General features: G+C 34.0%; 1 long non-coding RNA gene across 1 annotated transcript in view; it reads left to right on the top strand.

The window, feature by feature from the left end:
- Nucleotides 1-2,230: 2,230 nt before the first annotated feature.
- LOC145258024 (uncharacterized) overlaps nt 2,231-12,531 on the top strand; it is a 39,769-nt gene continuing 29,468 nt past the window's right edge. The window contains exon 1 of the long non-coding RNA XR_013864035.1: nt 2,231-2,515. This is a non-coding gene — a long non-coding RNA (uncharacterized LOC145258024). The remainder of the gene's footprint in view (nt 2,516-12,531) is intronic.

Genomic DNA, 12,531 nt, shown 5'->3' with positions numbered 1-12,531 from the left:
AACGGAGCTATAAAACCCGACATTGTAATATGGGACAAGAAGGAGAAGGAAGCAACCTTGGTGGAAGTTAGTGTCCCGAATGATGCTGGGTTAAACAGAGCTGAGAGGGAAAAGATTACTAAATACCAGGGTCTTATGTATGACATGAAAAGAAACTGGAACCTTAAGAAGATCTCTATCATTCCAGTAATTATAGGAGCAACCGGACTTATGAAAAAGAATTTTACAAACTATCTTACAAATATACCAGGTAAACCAAGTGCAAAGGAGATTCAAACAATTGCACTTAAAGGGACGGTTAGAATCTTAAAAAGATCTCTCGGTTGGAGTGTCTAAAATAGCAGGTGTATGTTTGGCATCTGGTAGGATGCCCCATCCCTGGCTTAAACAAAATGATAAGAAAAATGAAAAAATAGAGAGAAACATTCACTTATACATAAAAAATGAAACCTCATTCGTCATAAAATGGCGATTTAACCTAATGTCTTTTTTATTTTTTAAAAATTAATTTGAAATACACTTATACTTTGAACTCTTCTAGGTTTTAATGAAGTTCTTAGACTTTGTCAAGCAAACGCTAAGCACCTCCTTATTTAAGATTAGAACAGTTCAAAGTACAATTATCATTTAATTTTAACATAATTTAATCAAAAATTTTTTTAAAAAAGTTGGTTGTTTTTATCACAAATTTTGTTGCATGTATTTTATACATTTGTATACAGGGTGACAAAAAAAACGGGCCCCAACTCTAATTAGGCTCTGTTTCTTAGTGTTTTGTCTGAATGAAATGAAACTTTGGTCATAACTAGTTTATTATATTCAAAACATCACATCAAAACACGAGGGTCTTTGGCCTTTTTTTTCTCCGTTCTACAGCATATGTTTTAGATGGCCTCCATTTAGCTTTTGTTTTGTTTTTTTTGGCGGGGGGGCACACTGTATATGGGTTTGGTTTGGTGGTTTTTGTTTTCCGGCATATCAACCCTTTTCAGGTTATTTAATGCCGAATCCAAGGATTTTGAACAAAACTTTTTTAATTAGAATATATTTGTTGTTTTCAAGTCGGTTTCTATTTAACACATAGTTGGGACCCTAACAGGTACTACCACTCCGGGTCAGAGTGGACCTGGGAGCATGGCAATTAAAGGGTGGTTCCACATTCCCCATAGCCCGCAAGCTGGAGCCTCACCACTGGATATAGTTTAAGGTCATATCCAGGACCCCTGTATATGGGAGAACGGGGATATTTTAATCACCCATAGACTGTTTTGTTGTATCAAATCTTTTCAGTGCAACTTGGCATGAAAGTATTGGTGCTTCCAACCATTTACCTATCACTCGGCATCTGTTGAAAGTAAACTATATCTCAACGATCAATATTGTGAAGTGGTTGATAGCTCCATTCATTCACACAAAGCGCAGTATATATATATATATATATATATATATATATATATATATATATATAGAGAGAGAGAGAGAGAGAGAGAGAGAGAAAATAAAAAGGAACAAACCGTATTATGTGTTCATCAACGTTTCGTCTTTATTTCGAGACAAGATTAAGAAACCAGAAAATATACTAGTACAAAATATTTGAAAATGTTTCACGTGCACAGTGTGACGCAGTTCTATTTCAGAGAAACGGAAAATTGATGTTGGAGATTCAAAAAGGAGGGGGGGCTGGCGCTGTTGAAGAGAAGGACATTTTAGTGACGTCATATAGTCGTTAATTTAATTTTAAAACTATGAACGCAAGTTTATATTCTTATTGGGAAAAAGATATATCTGTTGAAATTCAAATATAAGTTTGTAACAGAAATGAAATGAGTGTTTTTATGTAATTTATTGATTGAGATTATGTGTTAATTATTGAATGGTGTGAGAAAGTTAACCTGTGTCCACAGTTAAATAATGTTCTTTTAATAACAGTTTACTTATTAATGGCGCTGTTATAGAAACCTCCACGTTGTTTAATAGTGCTTGAAATTATCGCAATTTCAAATTCAAAGTAACGACATTCCAAAAACAAACTATAAAAAAATACACATATATATATATATATATATATATATATATATATATATATATATATATATATATATATATATATAAGAACAAGTAGTTAATAAAACATGTTGGAAAAGAGTTTATGATACACTTTAGTTTTGCCATCTTGGATTATTTTCGTAAACTTAACTGTAATTCTTAATTTATATATATATATATATATATATATATATATATATATATATATATATACCCGTTCACATGCACCTTTCACGATAAAGCTAGAATAGAATCGAGCAATTACATCAACAACGGACAACGCCAGACCCAAAGTGGGTTTCGATGTACTGCATCTTATCAGTGATGTGCTCCGATATAGGCGCGAACCCAGGTCGTCGCATTCATGAAGTGTGCAATACTGACGACCTAACCATATGGGCCACGGCGCAATCTATTGGTTATGCCTCGATTTTGAAATTCTTATACATTTATCCAGTTCTACATTATTGTAAGTATTGTGGGTATTTATATATCTATCTATAATCTCCTCTTAATGTCTAATATATATATATATATATATATATATATATATATATATATATATATATATATATATATATATATATATATATATATATATATATATATATATATATATATATATATATATATATATATATATATATATATATATATATATATATATATATATATATATATATATATATATATATATATATATATATATATATATATATATATATATATATATATATATATATATATATATATATATATATATATATATATATATATATATATATATATATATATATATATATATATATATATATATATATATATATATATATATATATATATATATATATATATATATATATATATATATATATATATATATATATATATATATATATATATATATATATATATATATATATATATATATATATATATATATATATATATATATATATATATATATATATATATATATATATATATATATATATATATATATATATATATATATATATATATATATATATATATATATATATATATATATATATATATATATATATATATATATATATATATATATATATATATATATATATATATATATATATATATATATATATATATATATATATATATATATATATATATATATATATATATATATATATATATATATATATATATATATATATATATATATATATATATATATATATATATATATATATATATATATATATATATATATATATATATATATATATATATATATATATATATATATATATATATATATATATATATAGTGTACATCAGCGATATTTAAAATTCAAAGAATGTGTGCAGGATAAAAGAGTGGGCATTATAATCTCTAAAACAAAAACAAAATGGCGGACAGTATGAAACTGTTCAGATGTACATTCTACACGTTTCAAATTAACGGCGTTTCATGTTTTAAACAAACAGTTTATTTGTAGGCAACAACAAAGTCTTCATTCAGTAATCGGCTTTTGTAACGCCAAACGATGAACAAAGAATTAGCTTGTTCTTTGTTGAACCGACGTCACATTTGGCCTTTCAGCTTTATATAAAAGACCTTTTTGGAGGGAGAGGACGCGAAAAGGTCACCTTTACTTTAAAGCGTCCCCGTTAGTGGGGGATCCCGCTCTTTATTATATCAGTCCACACACGGCACAGCACGTTCGCCGAGCTTGTATTCGCGAATATATGAGACTAAAATAGCACCCGTCCCAAGAGGAGTAAAATTAGTTCCTAAAATATATAATTTTCCAACATTTTTATTCATACACTAGCTACAGTACCCGGCGTTGCCAGGTTGTATTTTATATATTTGAATATTCGGTCCTTATACATTGATTAAACGAAACATTAATTCATAATGACTTCTTATTCATCATCTCCCATGAAGTACGAAAAATAGGTACGTTTTATTTTATAGAGATCAAGCCAGTAACCTTAATTCTCTTTTCTAGTTTAACTTTTTTTTCTTTTTGGTCCTCCGTTTCTCAATTTTTGAGATGAGGATTAGTTATTTGCATCATTATTCAATGGACTACGGTTCTCATCTTCAGTGTGATTTTCACAACGTTTCGGTTGATGTAACCTCCGACCTTCCTAGGTGTATCTTGTCGAAATCAGGAATGTTTCTGTCGAACTCGGGAATTTGGACGGAATTTCGAGCAGAACCCTTTATTTACTTCACGAGGGTAGCGTGCTCTTGTTCCGTCAACCATGACTGGATAGAGGTTCTAAATAATTCGCAAATGTATTTTTTCAGTCGCCGTATACTTAAGTTGGGCTTTTCTGGAAATGTCTTCGTTCATGAAGTTACGAAATTTCATCCATAGGTGTTTTGGATCGCTCAAGTCGCAACATACTATCATAATCGCGAAGAGCGACTGTAGAGTATGGGGAGATTTCAATAGATTTCCCTCTGTCATGGCGGCATCCCACTAAGAATCGTTTTCAAGTAGTCCCAACTTGGATCATGCATAACGGAAGATTTCACACAGGACGCTATCAACAGTTTTATGCTGTCAAAACTTATAGGACCACAGACTTTGTGAAGGTAAAGACAAAGATGGAATCATTCATTTTAACTCGGTAGGACTGTGTAGACTCGCCCGAGACAGGAATCATATTTAACCCCTGGGAAGCCATCGACAGGGTCTCTACACTTCCTGCGAGTCGACAGTTTGTTATTCCAGGTGTAGTAGGAAGGGATCTGTAGATACAGAAGCGTCTTTGCAGACTCATCATTTTTTTTTTTTTTTTACACAGTGATCACCACTTATCAAGGCCTGGAAGCCACTCAGGGATAAGGGTTATTGCAAGTACATTACGTTAGTGTGGAGATTTGATGAAGTGTTTACTTAAGGGGGGTTCATTAGGAATTTGTTAACATTGGACTTGAACACATCCAAGTTGTAGTCCGGTGGGAAGCAGGCGGCAGAACAGAGTTCCACAGGCGTGCAGTTCTAAGAAAGAAGCCTTGTTCATGGAATCCGCGTTTTTATTTAGGCACTGATATAGAGTGGGGGAAATTTTTCACAGTGGATTCAGCTAGACGGGTGTTTTTCGTGAAAGATTGGCGAGGGGGGACCAGAGATTGGAGTTCAGACGAGCACCTGCCATGGAAATAACAATAAAACAAGGATAGGCTCGCAACGTCTCTTCTGTGGGAGAGAGGTTGCAGGGTAGAAAAAAAAGGCATCCCCCACTAAGTCACGAAGTCTATTTTGTACTCTGTCAAGGCATGATAGGCTGTTTTTTGCAGCTCCTGCCCAGATATGGCAACAGTATTCCATCCTTAGACGTACTTAGCTTTTACATGGCCGCATAGTTTGAAGAAGGCAGTAAGTGTAGTTTCTGGTGGATGCTCCACCACCTGAATATCAGTGCCGGCAGAAAAGTAAACTCTTTTCCCATTTTCAAGGTGAACAGCGAGTTGTATAACTGCGGGGTATCTTTGGTGCAAGGGAAATTAGTAAAAATGCCACACACCTTCTCTGCAACATAGGAAACGTCCAATGACGTGAGCAGACGGCTCGTCCCGAGAACCGTCGCGCTGAACAGCAAACGCTGCAGCATCGCTACCCTTGTTGATGGATTTCACTGAGTGACAGAACTCCACATTGATGTACGATTGGAAAATTTTCGTCAGCAGGGGACAGTACGGTACTGCCATTGGTTATCAACAGTGCTCTGACCGATTGTCATCGTATGCCCCCCCCCAACACCTGGACCCCGTCGCCTGTAAAGCAGGTAACCATCACCTCCCGTTTGTGTTGCAGTGACAAATCTCAATGAGTAGCTGCACGTTCTTTTAACAGCATGATTGGGCTTTCTGGCCAGGACCACAGGCTCCACGAACCATCGTTGCTTTGACAATTTCGTAAAGCTGTGGGTTCAATCCAGGATCGGGAATCTCAGCTGAGATAATTTTGTCGATATCAGTGGATAGAATCCGTTCACAAAGCCAGATTAAGATATGGGCATACGGAAGGCCTCTTTTTGTCACTCTACGGTGAATATGTGGCACCTTACCCGGTCGTAGACTTCACCCTTGACCATAAGGTCCATGAGTTTGCACAGTTTAAGCCAGAAGACACGGGCAATGAGATCAAGTCGGTCGTAGTGTTCTTGGCCCAGAAACAGTTCATCTCGTATTTCTTCCCACGATGGATTGCAGGTGAAATTAATAAATAAATCCGGTCGGCTGTAATAGTGGACATACCTCTTTTTTTCTTTTTTTTTTTTTACAAGAGTGTTACCACTTATCAAGGCCCAGAGGCCACTCGAGGATAAGGATAATCCTCATTGCGTTTTGTGTGCGGGCGTGCATATAACGCGGCCCACCGATGTATGTGGACGGAAGAATTGTCAGTTTTCCAATAGTTTATGGTCAGTTTCATTTCTCATGCCATCGTGCAGATGTATGTATAAAGACGACCGAAGCTTTTTTTAATGAACCCGAATATATAGGAGCCTTTCAGACTTCATTTTTGCTGCCATGTCGACTATGAACTGTTGAAAAAGAGGTCCACCCCGAAGGAGAGTGTTGAAATCGTCGTCGCGAACCATAAGTCTATATGTGTAATATGCTCTGCATGAAACATTTTTTGGATTCATGGTCGTTTGTACAAAGTTTTGTTGACATGGTATTTGGAAATGGTATCCATCGTCACCGTAGGGAAATAGTAGGGGATATTGTAGTGCGTCGTATGATCGATGCATTTCATTTATTCGCTGTAGACCTCCACCCCTAATATGAATAACTATGTCGCGTTTATTGCTGTGCTCACCCTGGATGACTGCAGAAACCTCGTTGTAGGTGGGAGCGTTGAAGGGACGTTTATGTTCTCCTGCAGGACGTTTGTCGGTGTTAATAACAATTGAAAAATTAGGCAAGGGAACATACTGTAGCGCATACTTGAAATTTCGAATATACGGGTTCGTTTAGTGGAGCATGTTTGGAATCTGCAAAATAATACTGAGTTGTCGATCCGACCCTGTCGTTTGTCTCAACTGTAATTATTGGTCGGTTTTCAGCTTGTTGGATGTAGTCATTGATAAAGTAGAATTTTAAGAATGATGGTTGTACGGTGTCCTCGTGTAAAAGGGACCCTATTAGATGGTAGACTTGGCCTTGCACCTTAAATGCGGGATTCCAGCCGCTTTCATGTACAATGTGTGCACCAAATGATGTCATTTGAAAGTAGCAGTTGAAAAGTCGGATGGCTTTCCGAAAATATTTAGATTCATCGGTCATGCCCAAAAGTAAATCTCGCAGTGCTTGAGGTAAAGCCTGAAGGGATGATAGTTTAATTTTACCCGAAGAGCAGCATAGGCTTCGAGGTTTCGCCGGCCATTTTTTAGCTTTGCAGAATGAACATATGCAATTCATAGTACCGATGCTAAGATCCTGCCGGGTCGAGAAGTCATAGTCTGCGTCATAGTTCAATGGGCTGCCTAACCAAAACTCCGGTGAAGGGCATTTGTTGCCGCGAGAGGCATTAAATCTCCGATTTACAGCTTGCACTTGTTGTTCTCAAGATTTTGGTGGCTGAGATGACCGAGCGGCGGCTTTGGATGAGTTGTCTCAGGCAAGTCATCTGACCCTCGCTTCAGTAGATTCAGCAGCTCTTGCTGAAGCTGTGGAGGCTGCGTTAGCCGCTCTCTGTCGAGCTGTCTTTTCTGTAGATCCGTTGGCCCTTGCAGAAGAGGTACTGGCAGCATTGGCTGCTCTCCGGTTGGCCTGATTTTCAGAACTTTGTAAATAACGTAGTTGAGCCATGGCCACAGCGTGTCTGGATAGACGGTAAGTCCGTTGAGTAAGGGTTTCAGAAGATCTGGTCTGAGACATGCGCTGTGCTTTGCGGATACATAATAATTCTACTGCATCGGGGTCTAGGCTTACTCTGATGTTCCTAACAGTAGTCGCTGCTTTCGTGCGCCGTCCGAGATGGGGGTTTTTATGGCATTGCTGGGAAATTACTTTGTAGGTGTGCGTGGATTCGAAATGGAATACTCCAAGCAAGTGGTCAGAAAGGGTTGCGGTAGATGTTTACTTAGTTTGCTGTAGACTCTGCCGAAATAATGGTTGACCGAGTCAATATTCAGGTAGTGCGTATGTTAAAAAAATTTATTTAAAAAAAATGCCCGGGGAAAAAGGCAATCAATATATGTAAATTCCCCGATACATCAGTGAAGAATTATGGGGATTAATAGAAATTGTATAGAAATATAGTTTTGTAAACTTCTATATCTATATATATATATAAAACAAAGTAAGATATACGAAAAATAAATAAAGTGTAAAATAAAATAGATATGTAAAAATATGAATTTTCGAAAACAAAAAATCTCAATTGAAATTTATGAGAAGATTACATGAGAAAAAAAAAAGAATTTTAAATAAGTATTCGTAAATGCAGAAGTATTGTATAAGTAATGTGGTTTTATTGTTGTTATGGGGACTGTTTTGTTTTGATCAGTTAGTCAAAGAAAAATCAATTTTGGTAAGTTAATAAATTTGTATTTGTATAAATAAATGTTATTTAAAGTGTTAATTAAAGTCAAGTGAATGGGAAAAATGGAAGAACTATTTTCAAATATAAAAAAATGTTAAGTGTTATTTATACTGTAATTGAGTTATTACCGTCTGTGATTTTTTTTATTCAAGAAAGTAAATTGTCCAATTGTATCAATAAAGATCTTTCCAATTAACGGAACAACATTAAGTAGTTACGTCACAAACAAACAAACAAAAAAAGAAAGAGAAAACACGCTGTAATGGTGCTGTGTGCGTGTGTGCGTGTGTGCGTGTGCGGTGTCGGTGTCGGTCTGGCTCGTCGCTATCAACGACCTGGAAAAATGGCCGGTCATTTTCATTTTGCATACGTACAATAAGACATAGCGATTATCAGTTGCCGATACTTGTTGAAAAACATTTCGATGCAAAACCTAGCTTAAAACACTGCCAGGCACACCGAGTACCTTTGAAATTTCATAAAAATCGGTCAAGCCGTTTTCGAGTCTATAAACGAACGAACTCACACACACATAAAGTTGCATATATATATATATATATATATATATATATATATATATATATATATATATATATATATATATTCAATTGTATTAAGTATATATATTCAATTGTATTATGTCTGTGACAAATCCATTATATTTCGGGAAAAAATTCCCCTTTTCAAATGGTGGATGTAACAGTTTGATTCAAAGCATACCGGATGGAGTCTCGCAGCAAATGTAAGGTGGGGGGACATATATATATATATATATATATATATATATATATATATATATATATATATATATATATATATATATATACTTATTGATTTGTAAATCGCCACTTGTTTTCGTCTTCTCTCATCAACATCGACTATATCTCATTCCTCGCATTGTGATAGCCTTCTAAATCTCTACTAGATACCTATCCCACACAATGCTTCAAATAAACTACATATCAATTTTATCGCTTAGTCTGAGCCAAACAGAGTTTGCAACAACTAAAAAACTGTTTCAGATCTCCGAAAAGCGTGCTAGGACCGGATTCACAATAAACTTTATCAAACGCAGTATCAATCACAAGATTCTCCCCAACACTATCATCACCTAAAACACACTATCTTCTCTATTCTTCTTCTTCTATTCTATCTTCTATATAAATAAAATGAACTCATTTTTTCCCGTCTGATTTTGACATTAATAGGATTAAAAATCAAGATATTTCATGCAAATATAATATGCACAAACGGCAGAACAATATCTGAGGTGTGTTATAGGCTTATTATTTCTCAAATTCCTCCATAATCTTAGATTTCTATACTTTTTTCTGCTGAGAAGTCACGGCCAAAATCGGTTAAGATCAATGGAAGTGGTAAAATATTTTCTCTCTAATAAATTCCTCCTCCCCCTGCCACCACTTAACACCGTTTGGGGATCGTTCACAAGGAAAAGTTGAGAAGAGAACACCGGTTTGGCTTCGTAGTTCTTTCATGTGAAGTTATTTAAAATCACTAAACTAAGCTGCAGTGCTCTGTGGCGTAGTGGTTAGCGTGCTGGACAATTCACATTATATTTTCATGTTCGCGCCGACCTACCGTAGTCGTTTTTTTTTTTTTTTCCTAAACAACTGGAATGGACTTTTCTTGGTGGCCGAACTGTTAACATTGCAGATGTTTTGTTTTTTTTTCACACTTTATTTTCCTACTTTTACTCATGACTCCGGGTTTGATCCTTCCTACTTACCTACCATAACACTTTTTAAAACTCCCCCCCCCCGTCCCGGAAACAAACACTCGGGCAACGCCGGGTACCCCCGCTAATAATATAGAAATCCCCCTCCTTACATTTACTGCGAGATTCCACACAGCCATTTAATTCATTTTTTCGCTCCATCCGGCATGGTTTGAATCGAACTGTCACATCCACCATTTGAAAAGGGGACTTTTTACCGAAATATAATGGATATTGTCACGAACATAATAAGTAAGACATTTATACTTAATATAATTGAATAAATATATGTATATATATGGATATATATATATATGTGTGTGTGTGTGTGTGTGTGTGTGTGTGTGTGTGTGTGTGTGTGTGTGTGTGTGTGTGTGTGTGTACTTATTGATTTGTAAATCAACACTGGTTTTCGTCTCCTCTCATCAACACCGACTATAGCTCATTCCTTGTGTTGTGATAGCCTTCTAAATCTCTACTATATATATATGTATGTGTGCGTGTGTATATATATATATATATATATATATATATATATATATATATATATATATATATAAATGTAAAGTTGGTTCGTTCTAAAGAAATAAAACCATGTTTATACGTTACCAATTTATTTGAAATTTTCAGACAACCCATTTTTAGAGTCGAGGTATGTTTTTATGTTATTAAAATAAATTTACCTAATTAAAATTAAAATATTAAATAAAATAAATATATTTATTTATCGTTTCTGCGAATCTGTTCTGTTGATAAAACTGAACTTCCGGTTCGATTCATTTCACAGCCACGAATTGACGAAAGGTTTAATTTTCTGTTAACTCGATAAGTAAAAAAAAAAAAAACATATTTCATTTGTTTATCTTCCAAATTTTTTAAGTTACACATCTTTTCTTTATTATATAAGGCAAAAAAAAAGTTTGTTGCTTGCTTTTGAGGTTTTTTTTCTTCTATATAAGATTACTCATGCAGAAAGTGATCCGTGCTGAAATAATGTTATTATTTAAAAAGTCATTCTTAACATGGGGAGGTAAGGATGTTTTGTACCTATTCTTTACTTTAACCTTACAATTGAATAAATAAAAAAAAACATATCGTAAAACGTTATTTAAACGTGGAAATATGATTTAAAAAATAGCGCGGCTCTCTGCATTAGCACCATTTTTATTTATTGTTGTTGTTTCACGAATTTTCGGCCAACTATTCCTCTGGCCTTCATGAAAAGAAGTCCTTTTATAAATGTTCAGTAACTTTTTCCTTTTATTATTCTTAAAGAGTAAAAATTTTCTTATCCATGAAAGGAGTTAAGCCTACGTAAATAAATAAATGTTTGTACACGTGACAAATTATCAATAAATGGTTTAGTTACTTTTTAAAAAAATGTTTGTAAAAGTGCGAAAGGCGACGTTGTTGTACAAACATTACTCCCATGCTTAATTTCTATACTTATAGGTTTTTGGAATTTTTTTTCACTGGATTATTATTGATTGCACACTAATTAAACAGATTATTAAAAAAAAATGTAAAAAAGAAATCATTATTTCGACATTTGAAATTGGTGCTCACTTTTTAGTTACAACGTTCTGATAAATCAGTCACCCATTTTGTAAGCAATAAAAACGCGGTATATCAAAACCATAGAAAGTAAAAATAATGAGTCTCTACCGCATTTGTAAGTCAGAAATATATTTGTTTCTCAAAGAAAAAAAAATAGAGAGAACAGGACTTTTTTTATTGTTTTCATGAAAATAAAGTTTCGAGATTTTTAATTATTATTTTTTTTTTTTACTTATTTAGTCAGTTTGTGGGGTTTTTTTTTTTTTTAATTGTTTTTGTGAAAGGTGAGTTTTTTTTCAAAACTTTTTTGTTTCTTTTTAATTTTTTTAAAGTATTATAAATTTCACTAACATGCTGGAGAAATGTTTAATAATTTGGTATTTTTTTAGATTAGGTCCACCTCCACAATTTTCCTTTCAATGACGACATTTATAGGTTTCCGAGTATGCTGAACACGCAAATTGCATTGAAATTTTGCGGAAATAAATAGTTGTATTATGCATTGTATTCTTCGGCGGCCATCTTTTTACGTGCACACGCGCCATAAACAAATACACACACGTAAAAAAGATGGCCGCCAAAGATTACAATGCATAATACAACTTTTTATATCTTGATAACTACTTACTTCTG

Source organism: Euprymna scolopes, chromosome 33 (assembly GCF_053919585.1).
Source record: "Euprymna scolopes isolate OS-2025 chromosome 33, ASM5391958v1, whole genome shotgun sequence".
Classification (NCBI taxonomy): Eukaryota; Metazoa; Mollusca; class Cephalopoda; order Sepiida; family Sepiolidae; genus Euprymna; species Euprymna scolopes.
This window is presented reverse-complemented; position numbering and strand designations above follow the sequence as displayed.